This window comes from Anomaloglossus baeobatrachus, chromosome 5, assembly GCF_048569485.1.
Source record: "Anomaloglossus baeobatrachus isolate aAnoBae1 chromosome 5, aAnoBae1.hap1, whole genome shotgun sequence".
Taxonomy (NCBI): Eukaryota; Metazoa; Chordata; class Amphibia; order Anura; family Aromobatidae; genus Anomaloglossus; species Anomaloglossus baeobatrachus.
This window is the reverse complement of record NC_134357.1, coordinates 286,757,368-286,778,982: the sequence shown is the minus strand read 5'-3', so window position 1 is coordinate 286,778,982 and position 21,615 is coordinate 286,757,368. Positions and strand designations below refer to the sequence as shown.

Sequence of the window (21,615 nt, the reverse complement as noted above, 5' to 3'; positions counted from 1 at the left end):
TATGTGTGCTAACGGGCATATCTCTCTCCAACAGGACAAAGCAATAATTCTGAGAATTGTCTTTTCCTAAACATCAAAATGTACAAGTATCATATGAAAAGATTAAAGGATAAGCTCATTTAAAAGTAAGCAAATCATTAAGCTACATGAGATAAGAATTTGAAAACCTCAGAGGTAGTGGAGGTGGCAGCAGAGGGATTCAAGCCCACACACCCAAAGAGACTGCAGCCTTAATCCAGCACATCTAGACTCCACGACCATGACACTGCAAATGCTTGCTCCATTAAATAGCAAAACTGTTCAGGTATTTCTGAAAACTCACTGATTTACCTAATTTGATCATCATCACAAGATTGTTCTTTGCACAACCCAATCTACTATTAAATTCGACTTTTCATGAACTTCCTGACTGCAAAAGCTGGCAGCAGTGGGATTTGAACCCACGCCTCCAAAGAGACTGGAGCCTTAATCCAGCGCCTTAGACCGCTCGGCCATGCTACCTGGATGACAGCCGTGTCAACTTCCTTGGAGTAAGGCAAGTATAGCTGATTTCATTTTAAAGTAGTGTATGTGTGGTAATGGGCATATCACTCTCCAAAAAGACAAAGCAATAATTCTGAGAATTGTCTTTTCCTAAACATCAAAATATACAAGTATCATATGAAAAGATTAAAGGATAAGCTCAGTAAAAAGTAAGCAAATCATTACGCTACATGAGATAAGAATTTGAAAACCTCCGAGGTAGTAAGAGTGGCACCAGCGGGATTCAAACCCACACACCCAAAGAGACTGCAACCTTAAACCAGCACATCTAGACCCCACGAACCATGTTGCTGCAAATGCTTCCTCGATTCCATACTGACACAGTCAAGGTATTTCTGAAAACTCACTGATTTACCTAATTTGCTAATCGTCACAAGATTGTTCTTTGCCCAACACTAAAAGCTGGCAGCAGTGGGATTTGAACCCACGCCTCCAAAGAGACTGGAGCCTAAATCCAGCGCCTTAGACCGCTCGGCCATGCTACCTGGGTGAAAAGCGATAAAATGTCCTTGGAGTAAGGGAAGTATAGCTGATTTTATTTTAAAGTAGTGTATGTGTGCTAACGGGCATATCTCTCTCCAACAGGACAAAGCAATAATTCTGAGAATTGTCTTTTCCTAAACATCAAAATGTACAAGTATCATATGAAAAGATTAAAGGATAAGCTCATTTAAAAGTAAGCAAATCATTAAGCTACATGAGATAAGAATTTGAAAACCTCAGAGGTAGTGGAGGTGGCAGCAGAGGGATTCAAGCCCACACACCCAAAGAGACTGCAGCCTTAATCCAGCACATCTAGACTCCACGACCATGACACTGCAAATGCTTGCTCCATTAAATAGCAAAACTGTTCAGGTATTTCTGAAAACTCACTGATTTACCTAATTTGATCATCATCACAAGATTGTTCTTTGCACAACCCAATCTACTATTAAATTCGACTTTTCATGAACTTCCTGACTGCAAAAGCTGGCAGCAGTGGGATTTGAACCCACGCCTCCAAAGAGACTGGAGCCTTAATCCAGCGCCTTAGACCGCTCGGCCATGCTACCTGGATGACAGCCGTGTCAACTTCCTTGGAGTAAGGCAAGTATAGCTGATTTCATTTTAAAGTAGTGTATGTGTGGTAATGGGCATATCACTCTCCAAAAAGACAAAGCAATAATTCTGAGAATTGTCTTTTCCTAAACATCAAAATATACAAGTATCATATGAAAAGATTAAAGGATAAGCTCAGTAAAAAGTAAGCAAATCATTACGCTACATGAGATAAGAATTTGAAAACCTCCGAGGTAGTAAGAGTGGCACCAGCGGGATTCAAACCCACACACCCAAAGAGACTGCAACCTTAAACCAGCACATCTAGACCCCACGAACCATGTTGCTGCAAATGCTTCCTCGATTCCATACTGACACAGTCCAGGTATTTCTGAAAACTCACTGATTTACCTAATTTGCTAATCGTCACAAGATTGTTCTTTGCCCAACACTAAAAGCTGGCAGCAGTGGGATTTGAACCCACGCCTCCAAAGAGACTGGAGCCTAAATCCAGCGCCTTAGACCGCTCGGCCATGCTACCTGGGTGAAAAGCGATAAAATGTCCTTGGAGTAAGGGAAGTATAGCTGATTTTATTTTAAAGTAGTGTATGTGTGCTAACGGGCATATCTCTCTCCAACAGGACAAAGCAATAATTCTGAGAATTGTCTTTTCCTAAACATCAAAATGTACAAGTATCATATGAAAAGATTAAAGGATAAGCTCATTTAAAAGTAAGCAAATCATTAAGCTACATGAGATAAGAATTTGAAAACCTCAGAGGTAGTGGAGGTGGCAGCAGAGGGATTCAAGCCCACACACCCAAAGAGACTGCAGCCTTAATCCAGCACATCTAGACTCCACGACCATGACACTGCAAATGCTTGCTCCATTAAATAGCAAAACTGTTCAGGTATTTCTGAAAACTCACTGATTTACCTAATTTGATCATCATCACAAGATTGTTCTTTGCACAACCCAATCTACTATTAAATTCGACTTTTCATGAACTTCCTGACTGCAAAAGCTGGCAGCAGTGGGATTTGAACCCACGCCTCCAAAGAGACTGGAGCCTTAATCCAGCGCCTTAGACCGCTCGGCCATGCTACCTGGATGACAGCCGTGTCAACTTCCTTGGAGTAAGGCAAGTATAGCTGATTTCATTTTAAAGTAGTGTATGTGTGGTAATGGGCATATCACTCTCCAAAAAGACAAAGCAATAATTCTGAGAATTGTCTTTTCCTAAACATCAAAATATACAAGTATCATATGAAAAGATTAAAGGATAAGCTCAGTAAAAAGTAAGCAAATCATTACGCTACATGAGATAAGAATTTGAAAACCTCCGAGGTAGTAAGAGTGGCACCAGCGGGATTCAAACCCACACACCCAAAGAGACTGCAACCTTAAACCAGCACATCTAGACCCCACGAACCATGTTGCTGCAAATGCTTCCTCGATTCCATACTGACACAGTCCAGGTATTTCTGAAAACTCACTGATTTACCTAATTTGCTAATCGTCACAAGATTGTTCTTTGCCCAACACTAAAAGCTGGCAGCAGTGGGATTTGAACCCACGCCTCCAAAGAGACTGGAGCCTAAATCCAGCGCCTTAGACCGCTCGGCCATGCTACCTGGGTGAAAAGCGATAAAATGTCCTTGGAGTAAGGGAAGTATAGCTGATTTTATTTTAAAGTAGTGTATGTGTGCTAACGGGCATATCTCTCTCCAACAGGACAAAGCAATAATTCTGAGAATTGTCTTTTCCTAAACATCAAAATGTACAAGTATCATATGAAAAGATTAAAGGATAAGCTCATTTAAAAGTAAGCAAATCATTAAGCTACATGAGATAAGAATTTGAAAACCTCAGAGGTAGTGGAGGTGGCAGCAGAGGGATTCAAGCCCACACACCCAAAGAGACTGCAGCCTTAATCCAGCACATCTAGACTCCACGACCATGACACTGCAAATGCTTGCTCCATTAAATAGCAAAACTGTTCAGGTATTTCTGAAAACTCACTGATTTACCTAATTTGATCATCATCACAAGATTGTTCTTTGCACAACCCAATCTACTATTAAATTCGACTTTTCATGAACTTCCTGACTGCAAAAGCTGGCAGCAGTGGGATTTGAACCCACGCCTCCAAAGAGACTGGAGCCTTAATCCAGCGCCTTAGACCGCTCGGCCATGCTACCTGGATGACAGCCGTGTCAACTTCCTTGGAGTAAGGCAAGTATAGCTGATTTCATTTTAAAGTAGTGTATGTGTGGTAATGGGCATATCACTCTCCAAAAAGACAAAGCAATAATTCTGAGAATTGTCTTTTCCTAAACATCAAAATATACAAGTATCATATGAAAAGATTAAAGGATAAGCTCAGTAAAAAGTAAGCAAATCATTACGCTACATGAGATAAGAATTTGAAAACCTCCGAGGTAGTAAGAGTGGCACCAGCGGGATTCAAACCCACACACCCAAAGAGACTGCAACCTTAAACCAGCACATCTAGACCCCACGAACCATGTTGCTGCAAATGCTTCCTCGATTCCATACTGACACAGTCAAGGTATTTCTGAAAACTCACTGATTTACCTAATTTGCTAATCGTCACAAGATTGTTCTTTGCCCAACACTAAAAGCTGGCAGCAGTGGGATTTGAACCCACGCCTCCAAAGAGACTGGAGCCTAAATCCAGCGCCTTAGACCGCTCGGCCATGCTACCTGGGTGAAAAGCGATAAAATGTCCTTGGAGTAAGGGAAGTATAGCTGATTTTATTTTAAAGTAGTGTATGTGTGCTAACGGGCATATCTCTCTCCAACAGGACAAAGCAATAATTCTGAGAATTGTCTTTTCCTAAACATCAAAATGTACAAGTATCATATGAAAAGATTAAAGGATAAGCTCATTTAAAAGTAAGCAAATCATTAAGCTACATGAGATAAGAATTTGAAAACCTCAGAGGTAGTGGAGGTGGCAGCAGAGGGATTCAAGCCCACACACCCAAAGAGACTGCAGCCTTAATCCAGCACATCTAGACTCCACGACCATGACACTGCAAATGCTTGCTCCATTAAATAGCAAAACTGTTCAGGTATTTCTGAAAACTCACTGATTTACCTAATTTGATCATCATCACAAGATTGTTCTTTGCACAACCCAATCTACTATTAAATTCGACTTTTCATGAACTTCCTGACTGCAAAAGCTGGCAGCAGTGGGATTTGAACCCACGCCTCCAAAGAGACTGGAGCCTTAATCCAGCGCCTTAGACCGCTCGGCCATGCTACCTGGATGACAGCCGTGTCAACTTCCTTGGAGTAAGGCAAGTATAGCTGATTTCATTTTAAAGTAGTGTATGTGTGGTAATGGGCATATCACTCTCCAAAAAGACAAAGCAATAATTCTGAGAATTGTCTTTTCCTAAACATCAAAATATACAAGTATCATATGAAAAGATTAAAGGATAAGCTCAGTAAAAAGTAAGCAAATCATTACGCTACATGAGATAAGAATTTGAAAACCTCCGAGGTAGTAAGAGTGGCACCAGCGGGATTCAAACCCACACACCCAAAGAGACTGCAACCTTAAACCAGCACATCTAGACCCCACGAACCATGTTGCTGCAAATGCTTCCTCGATTCCATACTGACACAGTCCAGGTATTTCTGAAAACTCACTGATTTACCTAATTTGCTAATCGTCACAAGATTGTTCTTTGCCCAACACTAAAAGCTGGCAGCAGTGGGATTTGAACCCACGCCTCCAAAGAGACTGGAGCCTAAATCCAGCGCCTTAGACCGCTCGGCCATGCTACCTGGGTGAAAAGCGATAAAATGTCCTTGGAGTAAGGGAAGTATAGCTGATTTTATTTTAAAGTAGTGTATGTGTGCTAACGGGCATATCTCTCTCCAACAGGACAAAGCAATAATTCTGAGAATTGTCTTTTCCTAAACATCAAAATGTACAAGTATCATATGAAAAGATTAAAGGATAAGCTCATTTAAAAGTAAGCAAATCATTAAGCTACATGAGATAAGAATTTGAAAACCTCAGAGGTAGTGGAGGTGGCAGCAGAGGGATTCAAGCCCACACACCCAAAGAGACTGCAGCCTTAATCCAGCACATCTAGACTCCACGACCATGACACTGCAAATGCTTGCTCCATTAAATAGCAAAACTGTTCAGGTATTTCTGAAAACTCACTGATTTACCTAATTTGATCATCATCACAAGATTGTTCTTTGCACAACCCAATCTACTATTAAATTCGACTTTTCATGAACTTCCTGACTGCAAAAGCTGGCAGCAGTGGGATTTGAACCCACGCCTCCAAAGAGACTGGAGCCTTAATCCAGCGCCTTAGACCGCTCGGCCATGCTACCTGGATGACAGCCGTGTCAACTTCCTTGGAGTAAGGCAAGTATAGCTGATTTCATTTTAAAGTAGTGTATGTGTGGTAATGGGCATATCACTCTCCAAAAAGACAAAGCAATAATTCTGAGAATTGTCTTTTCCTAAACATCAAAATATACAAGTATCATATGAAAAGATTAAAGGATAAGCTCAGTAAAAAGTAAGCAAATCATTACGCTACATGAGATAAGAATTTGAAAACCTCCGAGGTAGTAAGAGTGGCACCAGCGGGATTCAAACCCACACACCCAAAGAGACTGCAACCTTAAACCAGCACATCTAGACCCCACGAACCATGTTGCTGCAAATGCTTCCTCGATTCCATACTGACACAGTCAAGGTATTTCTGAAAACTCACTGATTTACCTAATTTGCTAATCGTCACAAGATTGTTCTTTGCCCAACACTAAAAGCTGGCAGCAGTGGGATTTGAACCCACGCCTCCAAAGAGACTGGAGCCTAAATCCAGCGCCTTAGACCGCTCGGCCATGCTACCTGGGTGAAAAGCGATAAAATGTCCTTGGAGTAAGGGAAGTATAGCTGATTTTATTTTAAAGTAGTGTATGTGTGCTAACGGGCATATCTCTCTCCAACAGGACAAAGCAATAATTCTGAGAATTGTCTTTTCCTAAACATCAAAATGTACAAGTATCATATGAAAAGATTAAAGGATAAGCTCATTTAAAAGTAAGCAAATCATTAAGCTACATGAGATAAGAATTTGAAAACCTCAGAGGTAGTGGAGGTGGCAGCAGAGGGATTCAAGCCCACACACCCAAAGAGACTGCAGCCTTAATCCAGCACATCTAGACTCCACGACCATGACACTGCAAATGCTTGCTCCATTAAATAGCAAAACTGTTCAGGTATTTCTGAAAACTCACTGATTTACCTAATTTGATCATCATCACAAGATTGTTCTTTGCACAACCCAATCTACTATTAAATTCGACTTTTCATGAACTTCCTGACTGCAAAAGCTGGCAGCAGTGGGATTTGAACCCACGCCTCCAAAGAGACTGGAGCCTTAATCCAGCGCCTTAGACCGCTCGGCCATGCTACCTGGATGACAGCCGTGTCAACTTCCTTGGAGTAAGGCAAGTATAGCTGATTTCATTTTAAAGTAGTGTATGTGTGGTAATGGGCATATCACTCTCCAAAAAGACAAAGCAATAATTCTGAGAATTGTCTTTTCCTAAACATCAAAATATACAAGTATCATATGAAAAGATTAAAGGATAAGCTCAGTAAAAAGTAAGCAAATCATTACGCTACATGAGATAAGAATTTGAAAACCTCCGAGGTAGTAAGAGTGGCACCAGCGGGATTCAAACCCACACACCCAAAGAGACTGCAACCTTAAACCAGCACATCTAGACCCCACGAACCATGTTGCTGCAAATGCTTCCTCGATTCCATACTGACACAGTCCAGGTATTTCTGAAAACTCACTGATTTACCTAATTTGCTAATCGTCACAAGATTGTTCTTTGCCCAACACTAAAAGCTGGCAGCAGTGGGATTTGAACCCACGCCTCCAAAGAGACTGGAGCCTAAATCCAGCGCCTTAGACCGCTCGGCCATGCTACCTGGGTGAAAAGCGATAAAATGTCCTTGGAGTAAGGGAAGTATAGCTGATTTTATTTTAAAGTAGTGTATGTGTGCTAACGGGCATATCTCTCTCCAACAGGACAAAGCAATAATTCTGAGAATTGTCTTTTCCTAAACATCAAAATGTACAAGTATCATATGAAAAGATTAAAGGATAAGCTCATTTAAAAGTAAGCAAATCATTAAGCTACATGAGATAAGAATTTGAAAACCTCAGAGGTAGTGGAGGTGGCAGCAGAGGGATTCAAGCCCACACACCCAAAGAGACTGCAGCCTTAATCCAGCACATCTAGACTCCACGACCATGACACTGCAAATGCTTGCTCCATTAAATAGCAAAACTGTTCAGGTATTTCTGAAAACTCACTGATTTACCTAATTTGATCATCATCACAAGATTGTTCTTTGCACAACCCAATCTACTATTAAATTCGACTTTTCATGAACTTCCTGACTGCAAAAGCTGGCAGCAGTGGGATTTGAACCCACGCCTCCAAAGAGACTGGAGCCTTAATCCAGCGCCTTAGACCGCTCGGCCATGCTACCTGGATGACAGCCGTGTCAACTTCCTTGGAGTAAGGCAAGTATAGCTGATTTCATTTTAAAGTAGTGTATGTGTGGTAATGGGCATATCACTCTCCAAAAAGACAAAGCAATAATTCTGAGAATTGTCTTTTCCTAAACATCAAAATATACAAGTATCATATGAAAAGATTAAAGGATAAGCTCAGTAAAAAGTAAGCAAATCATTACGCTACATGAGATAAGAATTTGAAAACCTCCGAGGTAGTAAGAGTGGCACCAGCGGGATTCAAACCCACACACCCAAAGAGACTGCAACCTTAAACCAGCACATCTAGACCCCACGAACCATGTTGCTGCAAATGCTTCCTCGATTCCATACTGACACAGTCAAGGTATTTCTGAAAACTCACTGATTTACCTAATTTGCTAATCGTCACAAGATTGTTCTTTGCCCAACACTAAAAGCTGGCAGCAGTGGGATTTGAACCCACGCCTCCAAAGAGACTGGAGCCTAAATCCAGCGCCTTAGACCGCTCGGCCATGCTACCTGGGTGAAAAGAGATAAAATGTCCTTGGAGTAAGGGAAGTATAGCTGATTTTATTTTAAAGTAGTGTATGTGTGCTAACGGGCATATCTCTCTCCAACAGGACAAAGCAATAATTCTGAGAATTGTCTTTTCCTAAACATCAAAATGTACAAGTATCATATGAAAAGATTAAAGGATAAGCTCATTTAAAAGTAAGCAAATCATTAAGCTACATGAGATAAGAATTTGAAAACCTCAGAGGTAGTGGAGGTGGCAGCAGAGGGATTCAAGCCCACACACCCAAAGAGACTGCAGCCTTAATCCAGCACATCTAGACTCCACGACCATGACACTGCAAATGCTTGCTCCATTAAATAGCAAAACTGTTCAGGTATTTCTGAAAACTCACTGATTTACCTAATTTGATCATCATCACAAGATTGTTCTTTGCACAACCCAATCTACTATTAAATTCGACTTTTCATGAACTTCCTGACTGCAAAAGCTGGCAGCAGTGGGATTTGAACCCACGCCTCCAAAGAGACTGGAGCCTTAATCCAGCGCCTTAGACCGCTCGGCCATGCTACCTGGATGACAGCCGTGTCAACTTCCTTGGAGTAAGGCAAGTATAGCTGATTTCATTTTAAAGTAGTGTATGTGTGGTAATGGGCATATCACTCTCCAAAAAGACAAAGCAATAATTCTGAGAATTGTCTTTTCCTAAACATCAAAATATACAAGTATCATATGAAAAGATTAAAGGATAAGCTCAGTAAAAAGTAAGCAAATCATTACGCTACATGAGATAAGAATTTGAAAACCTCCGAGGTAGTAAGAGTGGCACCAGCGGGATTCAAACCCACACACCCAAAGAGACTGCAACCTTAAACCAGCACATCTAGACCCCACGAACCATGTTGCTGCAAATGCTTCCTCGATTCCATACTGACACAGTCAAGGTATTTCTGAAAACTCACTGATTTACCTAATTTGCTAATCGTCACAAGATTGTTCTTTGCCCAACACTAAAAGCTGGCAGCAGTGGGATTTGAACCCACGCCACCAAAGAGACTGGAGCCTAAATCCAGCGCCTTAGACCGCTCGGCCATGCTACCTGGGTGAAAAGCGATAAAATGTCCTTGGAGTAAGGGAAGTATAGCTGATTTTATTTTAAAGTAGTGTATGTGTGCTAACGGGCATATCTCTCTCCAACAGGACAAAGCAATAATTCTGAGAATTGTCTTTTCCTAAACATCAAAATGTACAAGTATCATATGAAAAGATTAAAGGATAAGCTCATTTAAAAGTAAGCAAATCATTAAGCTACATGAGATAAGAATTTGAAAACCTCAGAGGTAGTGGAGGTGGCAGCAGAGGGATTCAAGCCCACACACCCAAAGAGACTGCAGCCTTAATCCAGCACATCTAGACTCCACGACCATGACACTGCAAATGCTTGCTCCATTAAATAGCAAAACTGTTCAGGTATTTCTGAAAACTCACTGATTTACCTAATTTGATCATCATCACAAGATTGTTCTTTGCACAACCCAATCTACTATTAAATTCGACTTTTCATGAACTTCCTGACTGCAAAAGCTGGCAGCAGTGGGATTTGAACCCACGCCTCCAAAGAGACTGGAGCCTTAATCCAGCGCCTTAGACCGCTCGGCCATGCTACCTGGATGACAGCCGTGTCAACTTCCTTGGAGTAAGGCAAGTATAGCTGATTTCATTTTAAAGTAGTGTATGTGTGGTAATGGGCATATCACTCTCCAAAAAGACAAAGCAATAATTCTGAGAATTGTCTTTTCCTAAACATCAAAATATACAAGTATCATATGAAAAGATTAAAGGATAAGCTCAGTAAAAAGTAAGCAAATCATTACGCTACATGAGATAAGAATTTGAAAACCTCCGAGGTAGTAAGAGTGGCACCAGCGGGATTCAAACCCACACACCCAAAGAGACTGCAACCTTAAACCAGCACATCTAGACCCCACGAACCATGTTGCTGCAAATGCTTCCTCGATTCCATACTGACACAGTCAAGGTATTTCTGAAAACTCACTGATTTACCTAATTTGCTAATCGTCACAAGATTGTTCTTTGCCCAACACTAAAAGCTGGCAGCAGTGGGATTTGAACCCACGCCTCCAAAGAGACTGGAGCCTAAATCCAGCGCCTTAGACCGCTCGGCCATGCTACCTGGGTGAAAAGAGATAAAATGTCCTTGGAGTAAGGGAAGTATAGCTGATTTTATTTTAAAGTAGTGTATGTGTGCTAACGGGCATATCTCTCTCCAACAGGACAAAGCAATAATTCTGAGAATTGTCTTTTCCTAAACATCAAAATGTACAAGTATCATATGAAAAGATTAAAGGATAAGCTCATTTAAAAGTAAGCAAATCATTAAGCTACATGAGATAAGAATTTGAAAACCTCAGAGGTAGTGGAGGTGGCAGCAGAGGGATTCAAGCCCACACACCCAAAGAGACTGCAGCCTTAATCCAGCACATCTAGACTCCACGACCATGACACTGCAAATGCTTGCTCCATTAAATAGCAAAACTGTTCAGGTATTTCTGAAAACTCACTGATTTACCTAATTTGATCATCATCACAAGATTGTTCTTTGCACAACCCAATCTACTATTAAATTCGACTTTTCATGAACTTCCTGACTGCAAAAGCTGGCAGCAGTGGGATTTGAACCCACGCCTCCAAAGAGACTGGAGCCTTAATCCAGCGCCTTAGACCGCTCGGCCATGCTACCTGGATGACAGCCGTGTCAACTTCCTTGGAGTAAGGCAAGTATAGCTGATTTCATTTTAAAGTAGTGTATGTGTGGTAATGGGCATATCACTCTCCAAAAAGACAAAGCAATAATTCTGAGAATTGTCTTTTCCTAAACATCAAAATATACAAGTATCATATGAAAAGATTAAAGGATAAGCTCAGTAAAAAGTAAGCAAATCATTACGCTACATGAGATAAGAATTTGAAAACCTCCGAGGTAGTAAGAGTGGCACCAGCGGGATTCAAACCCACACACCCAAAGAGACTGCAACCTTAAACCAGCACATCTAGACCCCACGAACCATGTTGCTGCAAATGCTTCCTCGATTCCATACTGACACAGTCCAGGTATTTCTGAAAACTCACTGATTTACCTAATTTGCTAATCGTCACAAGATTGTTCTTTGCCCAACACTAAAAGCTGGCAGCAGTGGGATTTGAACCCACGCCTCCAAAGAGACTGGAGCCTAAATCCAGCGCCTTAGACCGCTCGGCCATGCTACCTGGGTGAAAAGCGATAAAATGTCCTTGGAGTAAGGGAAGTATAGCTGATTTTATTTTAAAGTAGTGTATGTGTGCTAACGGGCATATCTCTCTCCAACAGGACAAAGCAATAATTCTGAGAATTGTCTTTTCCTAAACATCAAAATGTACAAGTATCATATGAAAAGATTAAAGGATAAGCTCATTTAAAAGTAAGCAAATCATTAAGCTACATGAGATAAGAATTTGAAAACCTCAGAGGTAGTGGAGGTGGCAGCAGAGGGATTCAAGCCCACACACCCAAAGAGACTGCAGCCTTAATCCAGCACATCTAGACTCCACGACCATGACACTGCAAATGCTTGCTCCATTAAATAGCAAAACTGTTCAGGTATTTCTGAAAACTCACTGATTTACCTAATTTGATCATCATCACAAGATTGTTCTTTGCACAACCCAATCTACTATTAAATTCGACTTTTCATGAACTTCCTGACTGCAAAAGCTGGCAGCAGTGGGATTTGAACCCACGCCTCCAAAGAGACTGGAGCCTTAATCCAGCGCCTTAGACCGCTCGGCCATGCTACCTGGATGACAGCCGTGTCAACTTCCTTGGAGTAAGGCAAGTATAGCTGATTTCATTTTAAAGTAGTGTATGTGTGGTAATGGGCATATCACTCTCCAAAAAGACAAAGCAATAATTCTGAGAATTGTCTTTTCCTAAACATCAAAATATACAAGTATCATATGAAAAGATTAAAGGATAAGCTCAGTAAAAAGTAAGCAAATCATTACGCTACATGAGATAAGAATTTGAAAACCTCCGAGGTAGTAAGAGTGGCACCAGCGGGATTCAAACCCACACACCCAAAGAGACTGCAACCTTAAACCAGCACATCTAGACCCCACGAACCATGTTGCTGCAAATGCTTCCTCGATTCCATACTGACACAGTCAAGGTATTTCTGAAAACTCACTGATTTACCTAATTTGCTAATCGTCACAAGATTGTTCTTTGCCCAACACTAAAAGCTGGCAGCAGTGGGATTTGAACCCACGCCTCCAAAGAGACTGGAGCCTAAATCCAGCGCCTTAGACCGCTCGGCCATGCTACCTGGGTGAAAAGCGATAAAATGTCCTTGGAGTAAGGGAAGTATAGCTGATTTTATTTTAAAGTAGTGTATGTGTGCTAACGGGCATATCTCTCTCCAACAGGACAAAGCAATAATTCTGAGAATTGTCTTTTCCTAAACATCAAAATGTACAAGTATCATATGAAAAGATTAAAGGATAAGCTCATTTAAAAGTAAGCAAATCATTAAGCTACATGAGATAAGAATTTGAAAACCTCAGAGGTAGTGGAGGTGGCAGCAGAGGGATTCAAGCCCACACACCCAAAGAGACTGCAGCCTTAATCCAGCACATCTAGACTCCACGACCATGACACTGCAAATGCTTGCTCCATTAAATAGCAAAACTGTTCAGGTATTTCTGAAAACTCACTGATTTACCTAATTTGATCATCATCACAAGATTGTTCTTTGCACAACCCAATCTACTATTAAATTCGACTTTTCATGAACTTCCTGACTGCAAAAGCTGGCAGCAGTGGGATTTGAACCCACGCCTCCAAAGAGACTGGAGCCTTAATCCAGCGCCTTAGACCGCTCGGCCATGCTACCTGGATGACAGCCGTGTCAACTTCCTTGGAGTAAGGCAAGTATAGCTGATTTCATTTTAAAGTAGTGTATGTGTGGTAATGGGCATATCACTCTCCAAAAAGACAAAGCAATAATTCTGAGAATTGTCTTTTCCTAAACATCAAAATATACAAGTATCATATGAAAAGATTAAAGGATAAGCTCAGTAAAAAGTAAGCAAATCATTACGCTACATGAGATAAGAATTTGAAAACCTCCGAGGTAGTAAGAGTGGCACCAGCGGGATTCAAACCCACACACCCAAAGAGACTGCAACCTTAAACCAGCACATCTAGACCCCACGAACCATGTTGCTGCAAATGCTTCCTCGATTCCATACTGACACAGTCCAGGTATTTCTGAAAACTCACTGATTTACCTAATTTGCTAATCGTCACAAGATTGTTCTTTGCCCAACACTAAAAGCTGGCAGCAGTGGGATTTGAACCCACGCCTCCAAAGAGACTGGAGCCTAAATCCAGCGCCTTAGACCGCTCGGCCATGCTACCTGGGTGAAAAGCGATAAAATGTCCTTGGAGTAAGGGAAGTATAGCTGATTTTATTTTAAAGTAGTGTATGTGTGCTAACGGGCATATCTCTCTCCAACAGGACAAAGCAATAATTCTGAGAATTGTCTTTTCCTAAACATCAAAATGTACAAGTATCATATGAAAAGATTAAAGGATAAGCTCATTTAAAAGTAAGCAAATCATTAAGCTACATGAGATAAGAATTTGAAAACCTCAGAGGTAGTGGAGGTGGCAGCAGAGGGATTCAAGCCCACACACCCAAAGAGACTGCAGCCTTAATCCAGCACATCTAGACTCCACGACCATGACACTGCAAATGCTTGCTCCATTAAATAGCAAAACTGTTCAGGTATTTCTGAAAACTCACTGATTTACCTAATTTGATCATCATCACAAGATTGTTCTTTGCACAACCCAATCTACTATTAAATTCGACTTTTCATGAACTTCCTGACTGCAAAAGCTGGCAGCAGTGGGATTTGAACCCACGCCTCCAAAGAGACTGGAGCCTTAATCCAGCGCCTTAGACCGCTCGGCCATGCTACCTGGATGACAGCCGTGTCAACTTCCTTGGAGTAAGGCAAGTATAGCTGATTTCATTTTAAAGTAGTGTATGTGTGGTAATGGGCATATCACTCTCCAAAAAGACAAAGCAATAATTCTGAGAATTGTCTTTTCCTAAACATCAAAATATACAAGTATCATATGAAAAGATTAAAGGATAAGCTCAGTAAAAAGTAAGCAAATCATTACGCTACATGAGATAAGAATTTGAAAACCTCCGAGGTAGTAAGAGTGGCACCAGCGGGATTCAAACCCACACACCCAAAGAGACTGCAACCTTAAACCAGCACATCTAGACCCCACGAACCATGTTGCTGCAAATGCTTCCTCGATTCCATACTGACACAGTCAAGGTATTTCTGAAAACTCACTGATTTACCTAATTTGCTAATCGTCACAAGATTGTTCTTTGCCCAACACTAAAAGCTGGCAGCAGTGGGATTTGAACCCACGCCTCCAAAGAGACTGGAGCCTAAATCCAGCGCCTTAGACCGCTCGGCCATGCTACCTGGGTGAAAAGCGATAAAATGTCCTTGGAGTAAGGGAAGTATAGCTGATTTTATTTTAAAGTAGTGTATGTGTGCTAACGGGCATATCTCTCTCCAACAGGACAAAGCAATAATTCTGAGAATTGTCTTTTCCTAAACATCAAAATGTACAAGTATCATATGAAAAGATTAAAGGATAAGCTCATTTAAAAGTAAGCAAATCATTAAGCTACATGAGATAAGAATTTGAAAACCTCAGAGGTAGTGGAGGTGGCAGCAGAGGGATTCAAGCCCACACACCCAAAGAGACTGCAGCCTTAATCCAGCACATCTAGACTCCACGACCATGACACTGCAAATGCTTGCTCCATTAAATAGCAAAACTGTTCAGGTATTTCTGAAAACTCACTGATTTACCTAATTTGATCATCATCACAAGATTGTTCTTTGCACAACCCAATCTACTATTAAATTCGACTTTTCATGAACTTCCTGACTGCAAAAGCTGGCAGCAGTGGGATTTGAACCCACGCCTCCAAAGAGACTGGAGCCTTAATCCAGCGCCTTAGACCGCTCGGCCATGCTACCTGGATGACAGCCGTGTCAACTTCCTTGGAGTAAGGCAAGTATAGCTGATTTCATTTTAAAGTAGTGTATGTGTGGTAATGGGCATATCACTCTCCAAAAAGACAAAGCAATAATTCTGAGAATTGTCTTTTCCTAAACATCAAAATATACAAGTATCATATGAAAAGATTAAAGGATAAGCTCAGTAAAAAGTAAGCAAATCATTACGCTACATGAGATAAGAATTTGAAAACCTCCGAGGTAGTAAGAGTGGCACCAGCGGGATTCAAACCCACACACCCAAAGAGACTGCAACCTTAAACCAGCACATCTAGACCCCACGAACCATGTTGCTGCAAATGCTTCCTCGATTCCATACTGACACAGTCCAGGTATTTCTGAAAACTCACTGATTTACCTAATTTGCTAATCGTCACAAGATTGTTCTTTGCCCAACACTAAAAGCTGGCAGCAGTGGGATTTGAACCCACGCCTCCAAAGAGACTGGAGCCTAAATCCAGCGCCTTAGACCGCTCGGCCATGCTACCTGGGTGAAAAGCGATAAAATGTCCTTGGAGTAAGGGAAGTATAGCTGATTTTATTTTAAAGTAGTGTATGTGTGCTAACGGGCATATCTCTCTCCAACAGGACAAAGCAATAATTCTGAGAATTGTCTTTTCCTAAACATCAAAATGTACAAGTATCATATGAAAAGATTAAAGGATAAGCTCATTTAAAAGTAAGCAAATCATTAAGCTACATGAGATAAGAATTTGAAAACCTCAGAGGTAGTGGAGGTGGCAGCAGAGGGATTCAAGCCCACACACCCAAAGAGACTGCAGCCTTAATCCAGCACATCTAGACTCCACGACCATGACACTGCAAATGCTTGCTCCATTAAATAGCAAAACTGTTCAGGTATTTCTGAAAACTCACTGATTTACCTAATTTGATCATCATCACAAGATTGTTCTTTGCACAACCCAATCTACTATTAAATTCGACTTTTCATGAACTTCCTGACTGCAAAAGCTGGCAGCAGTGGGATTTGAACCCACGCCTCCAAAGAGACTGGAGCCTTAATCCAGCGCCTTAGACCGCTCGGCCATGCTACCTGGATGACAGCCGTGTCAACTTCCTTGGAGTAAGGCAAGTATAGCTGATTTCATTTTAAAGTAGTGTATGTGTGGTAATGGGCATATCACTCTCCAAAAAGACAAAGCAATAATTCTGAGAATTGTCTTTTCCTAAACATCAAAATATACAAGTATCATATGAAAAGATTAAAGGATAAGCTCAGTAAAAAGTAAGCAAATCATTACGCTACATGAGATAAGAATTTGAAAACCTCCGAGGTAGTAAGAGTGGCACCAGCGGGATTCAAACCCACACACCCAAAGAGACTGCAACCTTAAACCAGCACATCTAGACCCCACGAACCATGTTGCTGCAAATGCTTCCTCGATTCCATACTGACACAGTCCAGGTATTTCTGAAAACTCACTGATTTACCTAATTTGCTAATCGTCACAAGATTGTTCTTTGCCCAACACTAAAAGCTGGCAGCAGTGGGATTTGAACCCACGCCTCCAAAGAGACTGGAGCCTAAATCCAGCGCCTTAGACCGCTCGGCCATGCTACCTGGGTGAAAAGCGATAAAATGTCCTTGGAGTAAGGGAAGTATAGCTGATTTTATTTTAAAGTAGTGTATGTGTGCTAACGGGCATATCTCTCTCCAACAGGACAAAGCAATAATTCTGAGAATTGTCTTTTCCTAAACATCAAAATGTACAAGTATCATATGAAAAGATTAAAGGATAAGCTCATTTAAAAGTAAGCAAATCATTAAGCTACATGAGATAAGAATTTGAAAACCTCAGAGGTAGTGGAGGTGGCAGCAGAGGGATTCAAGCCCACACACCCAAAGAGACTGCAGCCTTAATCCAGCACATCTAGACTCCACGACCATGACACTGCAAATGCTTGCTCCATTAAATAGCAAAACTGTTCAGGTATTTCTGAAAACTCACTGATTTACCTAATTTGATCATCATCACAAGATTGTTCTTTGCACAACCCAATCTACTATTAAATTCGACTTTTCATGAACTTCCTGACTGCAAAAGCTGGCAGCAGTGGGATTTGAACCCACGCCTCCAAAGAGACTGGAGCCTTAATCCAGCGCCTTAGACCGCTCGGCCATGCTACCTGGATGACAGCCGTGTCAACTTCCTTGGAGTAAGGCAAGTATAGCTGATTTCATTTTAAAGTAGTGTATGTGTGGTAATGGGCATATCACTCTCCAAAAAGACAAAGCAATAATTCTGAGAATTGTCTTTTCCTAAACATCAAAATATACAAGTATCATATGAAAAGATTAAAGGATAAGCTCAGTAAAAAGTAAGCAAATCATTACGCTACATGAGATAAGAATTTGAAAACCTCCGAGGTAGTAAGAGTGGCACCAGCGGGATTCAAACCCACACACCCAAAGAGACTGCAACCTTAAACCAGCACATCTAGACCCCACGAACCATGTTGCTGCAAATGCTTCCTCGATTCCATACTGACACAGTCAAGGTATTTCTGAAAACTCACTGATTTACCTAATTTGCTAATCGTCACAAGATTGTTCTTTGCCCAACACTAAAAGCTGGCAGCAGTGGGATTTGAACCCACGCCTCCAAAGAGACTGGAGCCTAAATCCAGCGCCTTAGACCGCTCGGCCATGCTACCTGGGTGAAAAGCGATAAAATGTCCTTGGAGTAAGGGAAGTATAGCTGATTTTATTTTAAAGTAGTGTATGTGTGCTAACGGGCATATCTCTCTCCAACAGGACAAAGCAATAATTCTGAGAATTGTCTTTTCCTAAACATCAAAATGTACAAGTATCATATGAAAAGATTAAAGGATAAGCTCATTTAAAAGTAAGCAAATCATTAAGCTACATGAGATAAGAATTTGAAAACCTCAGAGGTAGTGGAGGTGGCAGCAGAGGGATTCAAGCCCACACACCCAAAGAGACTGCAGCCTTAATCCAGCACATCTAGACTCCACGACCATGACACTGCAAATGCTTGCTCCATTAAATAGCAAAACTGTTCAGGTATTTCTGAAAACTCACTGATTTACCTAATTTGATCATCATCACAAGATTGTTCTTTGCACAACCCAATCTACTATTAAATTCGACTTTTCATGAACTTCCTGACTGCAAAAGCTGGCAGCAGTGGGATTTGAACCCACGCCTCCAAAGAGACTGGAGCCTTAATCCAGCGCCTTAGACCGCTCGGCCATGCTACCTGGATGACAGCCGTGTCAACTTCCTTGGAGTAAGGCAAGTATAGCTGATTTCATTTTAAAGTAGTGTATGTGTGGTAATGGGCATATCACTCTCCAAAAAGACAAAGCAATAATTCTGAGAATTGTCTTTTCCTAAACATCAAAATATACAAGTATCATATGAAAAGATTAAAGGATAAGCTCAGTAAAAAGTAAGCAAATCATTACGCTACATGAGATAAGAATTTGAAAACCTCCGAGGTAGTAAGAGTGGCACCAGCGGGATTCAAACCCACACACCCAAAGAGACTGCAACCTTAAACCAGCACATCTAGACCCCACGAACCATGTTGCTGCAAATGCTTCCTCGATTCCATACTGACACAGTCCAGGTATTTCTGAAAACTCACTGATTTACCTAATTTGCTAATCGTCACAAGATTGTTCTTTGCCCAACACTAAAAGCTGGCAGCAGTGGGATTTGAACCCACGCCTCCAAAGAGACTGGAGCCTAAATCCAGCGCCTTAGACCGCTCGGCCATGCTACCTGGGTGAAAAGCGATAAAATGTCCTTGGAGTAAGGGAAGTATAGCTGATTTTATTTTAAAGTAGTGTATGTGTGCTAACGGGCATATCTCTCTCCAACAGGACAAAGCAATAATTCTGAGAATTGTCTTTTCCTAAACATCAAAATGTACAAGTATCATATGAAAAGATTAAAGGATAAGCTCATTTAAAAGTAAGCAAATCATTAAGCTACATGAGATAAGAATTTGAAAACCTCAGAGGTAGTGGAGGTGGCAGCAGAGGGATTCAAGCCCACACACCCAAAGAGACTGCAGCCTTAATCCAGCACATCTAGACTCCACGACCATGACACTGCAAATGCTTGCTCCATTAAATAGCAAAACTGTTCAGGTATTTCTGAAAACTCACTGATTTACCTAATTTGATCATCATCACAAGATTGTTCTTTGCACAACCCAATCTACTATTAAATTCGACTTTTCATGAACTTCCTGACTGCAAAAGCTGGCAGCAGTGGGATTTGAACCCACGCCTCCAAAGAGACTGGAGCCTTAATCCAGCGCCTTAGACCGCTCGGCCATGCTACCTGGATGACAGCCGTGTCAACTTCCTTGGAGTAAGGCAAGTATAGCTGATTTCATTTTAAAGTAGTGTATGTGTGGTAATGGGCATATCACTCTCCAAAAAGACAAAGCAATAATTCTGAGAATTGTCTTTTCCTAAACATCAAAATATACAAGTATCATATGAAAAGATTAAAGGATAAGCTCAGTAAAAAGTAAGCAAATCATTACGCTACATGAGATAAGAATTTGAAAACCTCCGAGGTAGTAAGAGTGGCACCAGCGGGATTCAAACCCACACACCCAAAGAGACTGCAACCTTAAACCAGCACATCTAGACCCCACGAACCATGTTGCTGCAAATGCTTCCTCGATTCCATACTGACACAGTCAAGGTATTTCTGAAAACTCACTGATTTACCTAATTTGCTAATCGTCACAAGATTGTTCTTTGCCCAACACTAAAAGCTGGCAGCAGTGGGATTTGAACCCACGCCTCCAAAGAGACTGGAGCCTAAATCCAGCACCTTAGACCGCTCGGCCATGCTACCTGGGTGAAAAGCGATAAAATGTCCTTGGAGTAAGGGAAGTATAGCTGATTTTATTTTAAAGTAGTGTATGTGTGCTAACGGGCATATCTCTCTCCAACAGGACAAAGCAATAATTCTGAGAATTGTCTTTTCCTAAACATCAAAATGTACAAGTATCATATGAAAAGATTAAAGGATAAGCTCATTTAAAAGTAAGCAAATCATTAAGCTACATGAGATAAGAATTTGAAAACCTCAGAGGTAGTGGAGGTGGCAGCAGAGGGATTCAAGCCCACACACCCAAAGAGACTGCAGCCTTAATCCAGCACATCTAGACTCCACGACCATGACACTGCAAATGCTTGCTCCATTAAATAGCAAAACTGTTCAGGTATTTCTGAAAACTCACTGATTTACCTAATTTGATCATCATCACAAGATTGTTCTTTGCACAACCCAATCTACTATTAAATTCGACTTTTCATGAACTTCCTGACTGCAAAAGCTGGCAGCAGTGGGATTTGAACCCACGCCTCCAAAGAGACTGGAGCCTTAATCCAGCGCCTTAGACCGCTCGGCCATGCTACCTGGATGACAGCCGTGTCAACTTCCTTGGAGTAAGGCAAGTATAGCTGATTTCATTTTAAAGTAGTGTATGTGTGGTAATGGGCATATCACTCTCCAAAAAGACAAAGCAATAATTCTGAGAATTGTCTTTTCCTAAACATCAAAATATACAAGTATCATATGAAAAGATTAAAGGATAAGCTCAGTAAAAAGTAAGCAAATCATTACGCTACATGAGATAAGAATTTGAAAACCTCCGAGGTAGTAAGAGTGGCACCAGCGGGATTCAAACCCACACACCCAAAGAGACTGCAACCTTAAACCAGCACATCTAGACCCCACGAACCAT

General features: G+C 41.2%; 37 non-coding genes across 37 annotated transcripts; all 37 read right to left on the bottom strand.

Annotated features, from left to right (window-relative positions):
* Positions 1-419: 419 nt before the first annotated feature.
* On the bottom strand, positions 420-501 carry TRNAL-AAG (transfer RNA leucine (anticodon AAG)). Its single transcript has one exon. It is a non-coding gene; the product is annotated as a tRNA-Leu (tRNA).
* Positions 502-946: 445 nt separating this feature from the next.
* Positions 947-1,028, bottom strand: TRNAL-UAG (transfer RNA leucine (anticodon UAG)). Its single transcript has one exon. It is a non-coding gene; the product is annotated as a tRNA-Leu (tRNA).
* Positions 1,029-1,513: 485 nt separating this feature from the next.
* Positions 1,514-1,595, bottom strand: TRNAL-AAG (transfer RNA leucine (anticodon AAG)). Its single transcript has one exon. It is a non-coding gene; the product is annotated as a tRNA-Leu (tRNA).
* A 445-nt stretch (positions 1,596-2,040) lies between these two features.
* Positions 2,041-2,122, bottom strand: TRNAL-UAG (transfer RNA leucine (anticodon UAG)). Its single transcript has one exon. It is a non-coding gene; the product is annotated as a tRNA-Leu (tRNA).
* A 485-nt stretch (positions 2,123-2,607) lies between these two features.
* TRNAL-AAG (transfer RNA leucine (anticodon AAG)) lies at positions 2,608-2,689 on the bottom strand. The gene has a single exon. It is a non-coding gene; the product is annotated as a tRNA-Leu (tRNA).
* Positions 2,690-3,134: 445 nt separating this feature from the next.
* On the bottom strand, positions 3,135-3,216 carry TRNAL-UAG (transfer RNA leucine (anticodon UAG)). Its single transcript has one exon. It is a non-coding gene; the product is annotated as a tRNA-Leu (tRNA).
* Positions 3,217-3,701: 485 nt separating this feature from the next.
* TRNAL-AAG (transfer RNA leucine (anticodon AAG)) lies at positions 3,702-3,783 on the bottom strand. The gene has a single exon. It is a non-coding gene; the product is annotated as a tRNA-Leu (tRNA).
* Positions 3,784-4,228: 445 nt separating this feature from the next.
* TRNAL-UAG (transfer RNA leucine (anticodon UAG)) lies at positions 4,229-4,310 on the bottom strand. Its single transcript has one exon. It is a non-coding gene; the product is annotated as a tRNA-Leu (tRNA).
* A 485-nt stretch (positions 4,311-4,795) lies between these two features.
* Positions 4,796-4,877, bottom strand: TRNAL-AAG (transfer RNA leucine (anticodon AAG)). Its single transcript has one exon. It is a non-coding gene; the product is annotated as a tRNA-Leu (tRNA).
* Positions 4,878-5,322: 445 nt separating this feature from the next.
* On the bottom strand, positions 5,323-5,404 carry TRNAL-UAG (transfer RNA leucine (anticodon UAG)). The gene has a single exon. It is a non-coding gene; the product is annotated as a tRNA-Leu (tRNA).
* Positions 5,405-5,889: 485 nt separating this feature from the next.
* On the bottom strand, positions 5,890-5,971 carry TRNAL-AAG (transfer RNA leucine (anticodon AAG)). Its single transcript has one exon. It is a non-coding gene; the product is annotated as a tRNA-Leu (tRNA).
* Positions 5,972-6,416: 445 nt separating this feature from the next.
* On the bottom strand, positions 6,417-6,498 carry TRNAL-UAG (transfer RNA leucine (anticodon UAG)). The gene has a single exon. It is a non-coding gene; the product is annotated as a tRNA-Leu (tRNA).
* A 485-nt stretch (positions 6,499-6,983) lies between these two features.
* Positions 6,984-7,065, bottom strand: TRNAL-AAG (transfer RNA leucine (anticodon AAG)). The gene has a single exon. It is a non-coding gene; the product is annotated as a tRNA-Leu (tRNA).
* Positions 7,066-7,510: 445 nt separating this feature from the next.
* Positions 7,511-7,592, bottom strand: TRNAL-UAG (transfer RNA leucine (anticodon UAG)). The gene has a single exon. It is a non-coding gene; the product is annotated as a tRNA-Leu (tRNA).
* A 485-nt stretch (positions 7,593-8,077) lies between these two features.
* On the bottom strand, positions 8,078-8,159 carry TRNAL-AAG (transfer RNA leucine (anticodon AAG)). Its single transcript has one exon. It is a non-coding gene; the product is annotated as a tRNA-Leu (tRNA).
* A 445-nt stretch (positions 8,160-8,604) lies between these two features.
* On the bottom strand, positions 8,605-8,686 carry TRNAL-UAG (transfer RNA leucine (anticodon UAG)). Its single transcript has one exon. It is a non-coding gene; the product is annotated as a tRNA-Leu (tRNA).
* A 485-nt stretch (positions 8,687-9,171) lies between these two features.
* TRNAL-AAG (transfer RNA leucine (anticodon AAG)) lies at positions 9,172-9,253 on the bottom strand. Its single transcript has one exon. It is a non-coding gene; the product is annotated as a tRNA-Leu (tRNA).
* Positions 9,254-10,265: 1,012 nt separating this feature from the next.
* Positions 10,266-10,347, bottom strand: TRNAL-AAG (transfer RNA leucine (anticodon AAG)). The gene has a single exon. It is a non-coding gene; the product is annotated as a tRNA-Leu (tRNA).
* Positions 10,348-10,792: 445 nt separating this feature from the next.
* TRNAL-UAG (transfer RNA leucine (anticodon UAG)) lies at positions 10,793-10,874 on the bottom strand. The gene has a single exon. It is a non-coding gene; the product is annotated as a tRNA-Leu (tRNA).
* Positions 10,875-11,359: 485 nt separating this feature from the next.
* Positions 11,360-11,441, bottom strand: TRNAL-AAG (transfer RNA leucine (anticodon AAG)). The gene has a single exon. It is a non-coding gene; the product is annotated as a tRNA-Leu (tRNA).
* Positions 11,442-11,886: 445 nt separating this feature from the next.
* Positions 11,887-11,968, bottom strand: TRNAL-UAG (transfer RNA leucine (anticodon UAG)). Its single transcript has one exon. It is a non-coding gene; the product is annotated as a tRNA-Leu (tRNA).
* Positions 11,969-12,453: 485 nt separating this feature from the next.
* On the bottom strand, positions 12,454-12,535 carry TRNAL-AAG (transfer RNA leucine (anticodon AAG)). Its single transcript has one exon. It is a non-coding gene; the product is annotated as a tRNA-Leu (tRNA).
* Positions 12,536-12,980: 445 nt separating this feature from the next.
* On the bottom strand, positions 12,981-13,062 carry TRNAL-UAG (transfer RNA leucine (anticodon UAG)). The gene has a single exon. It is a non-coding gene; the product is annotated as a tRNA-Leu (tRNA).
* A 485-nt stretch (positions 13,063-13,547) lies between these two features.
* Positions 13,548-13,629, bottom strand: TRNAL-AAG (transfer RNA leucine (anticodon AAG)). Its single transcript has one exon. It is a non-coding gene; the product is annotated as a tRNA-Leu (tRNA).
* Positions 13,630-14,074: 445 nt separating this feature from the next.
* On the bottom strand, positions 14,075-14,156 carry TRNAL-UAG (transfer RNA leucine (anticodon UAG)). The gene has a single exon. It is a non-coding gene; the product is annotated as a tRNA-Leu (tRNA).
* A 485-nt stretch (positions 14,157-14,641) lies between these two features.
* TRNAL-AAG (transfer RNA leucine (anticodon AAG)) lies at positions 14,642-14,723 on the bottom strand. The gene has a single exon. It is a non-coding gene; the product is annotated as a tRNA-Leu (tRNA).
* Positions 14,724-15,168: 445 nt separating this feature from the next.
* Positions 15,169-15,250, bottom strand: TRNAL-UAG (transfer RNA leucine (anticodon UAG)). The gene has a single exon. It is a non-coding gene; the product is annotated as a tRNA-Leu (tRNA).
* Positions 15,251-15,735: 485 nt separating this feature from the next.
* Positions 15,736-15,817, bottom strand: TRNAL-AAG (transfer RNA leucine (anticodon AAG)). The gene has a single exon. It is a non-coding gene; the product is annotated as a tRNA-Leu (tRNA).
* A 445-nt stretch (positions 15,818-16,262) lies between these two features.
* Positions 16,263-16,344, bottom strand: TRNAL-UAG (transfer RNA leucine (anticodon UAG)). Its single transcript has one exon. It is a non-coding gene; the product is annotated as a tRNA-Leu (tRNA).
* A 485-nt stretch (positions 16,345-16,829) lies between these two features.
* On the bottom strand, positions 16,830-16,911 carry TRNAL-AAG (transfer RNA leucine (anticodon AAG)). Its single transcript has one exon. It is a non-coding gene; the product is annotated as a tRNA-Leu (tRNA).
* Positions 16,912-17,356: 445 nt separating this feature from the next.
* Positions 17,357-17,438, bottom strand: TRNAL-UAG (transfer RNA leucine (anticodon UAG)). The gene has a single exon. It is a non-coding gene; the product is annotated as a tRNA-Leu (tRNA).
* A 485-nt stretch (positions 17,439-17,923) lies between these two features.
* TRNAL-AAG (transfer RNA leucine (anticodon AAG)) lies at positions 17,924-18,005 on the bottom strand. The gene has a single exon. It is a non-coding gene; the product is annotated as a tRNA-Leu (tRNA).
* A 445-nt stretch (positions 18,006-18,450) lies between these two features.
* TRNAL-UAG (transfer RNA leucine (anticodon UAG)) lies at positions 18,451-18,532 on the bottom strand. Its single transcript has one exon. It is a non-coding gene; the product is annotated as a tRNA-Leu (tRNA).
* A 485-nt stretch (positions 18,533-19,017) lies between these two features.
* TRNAL-AAG (transfer RNA leucine (anticodon AAG)) lies at positions 19,018-19,099 on the bottom strand. The gene has a single exon. It is a non-coding gene; the product is annotated as a tRNA-Leu (tRNA).
* A 445-nt stretch (positions 19,100-19,544) lies between these two features.
* TRNAL-UAG (transfer RNA leucine (anticodon UAG)) lies at positions 19,545-19,626 on the bottom strand. The gene has a single exon. It is a non-coding gene; the product is annotated as a tRNA-Leu (tRNA).
* Positions 19,627-20,111: 485 nt separating this feature from the next.
* Positions 20,112-20,193, bottom strand: TRNAL-AAG (transfer RNA leucine (anticodon AAG)). Its single transcript has one exon. It is a non-coding gene; the product is annotated as a tRNA-Leu (tRNA).
* Positions 20,194-21,205: 1,012 nt separating this feature from the next.
* Positions 21,206-21,287, bottom strand: TRNAL-AAG (transfer RNA leucine (anticodon AAG)). Its single transcript has one exon. It is a non-coding gene; the product is annotated as a tRNA-Leu (tRNA).
* Between the last annotated feature and the right edge of the window lie 328 nt (positions 21,288-21,615).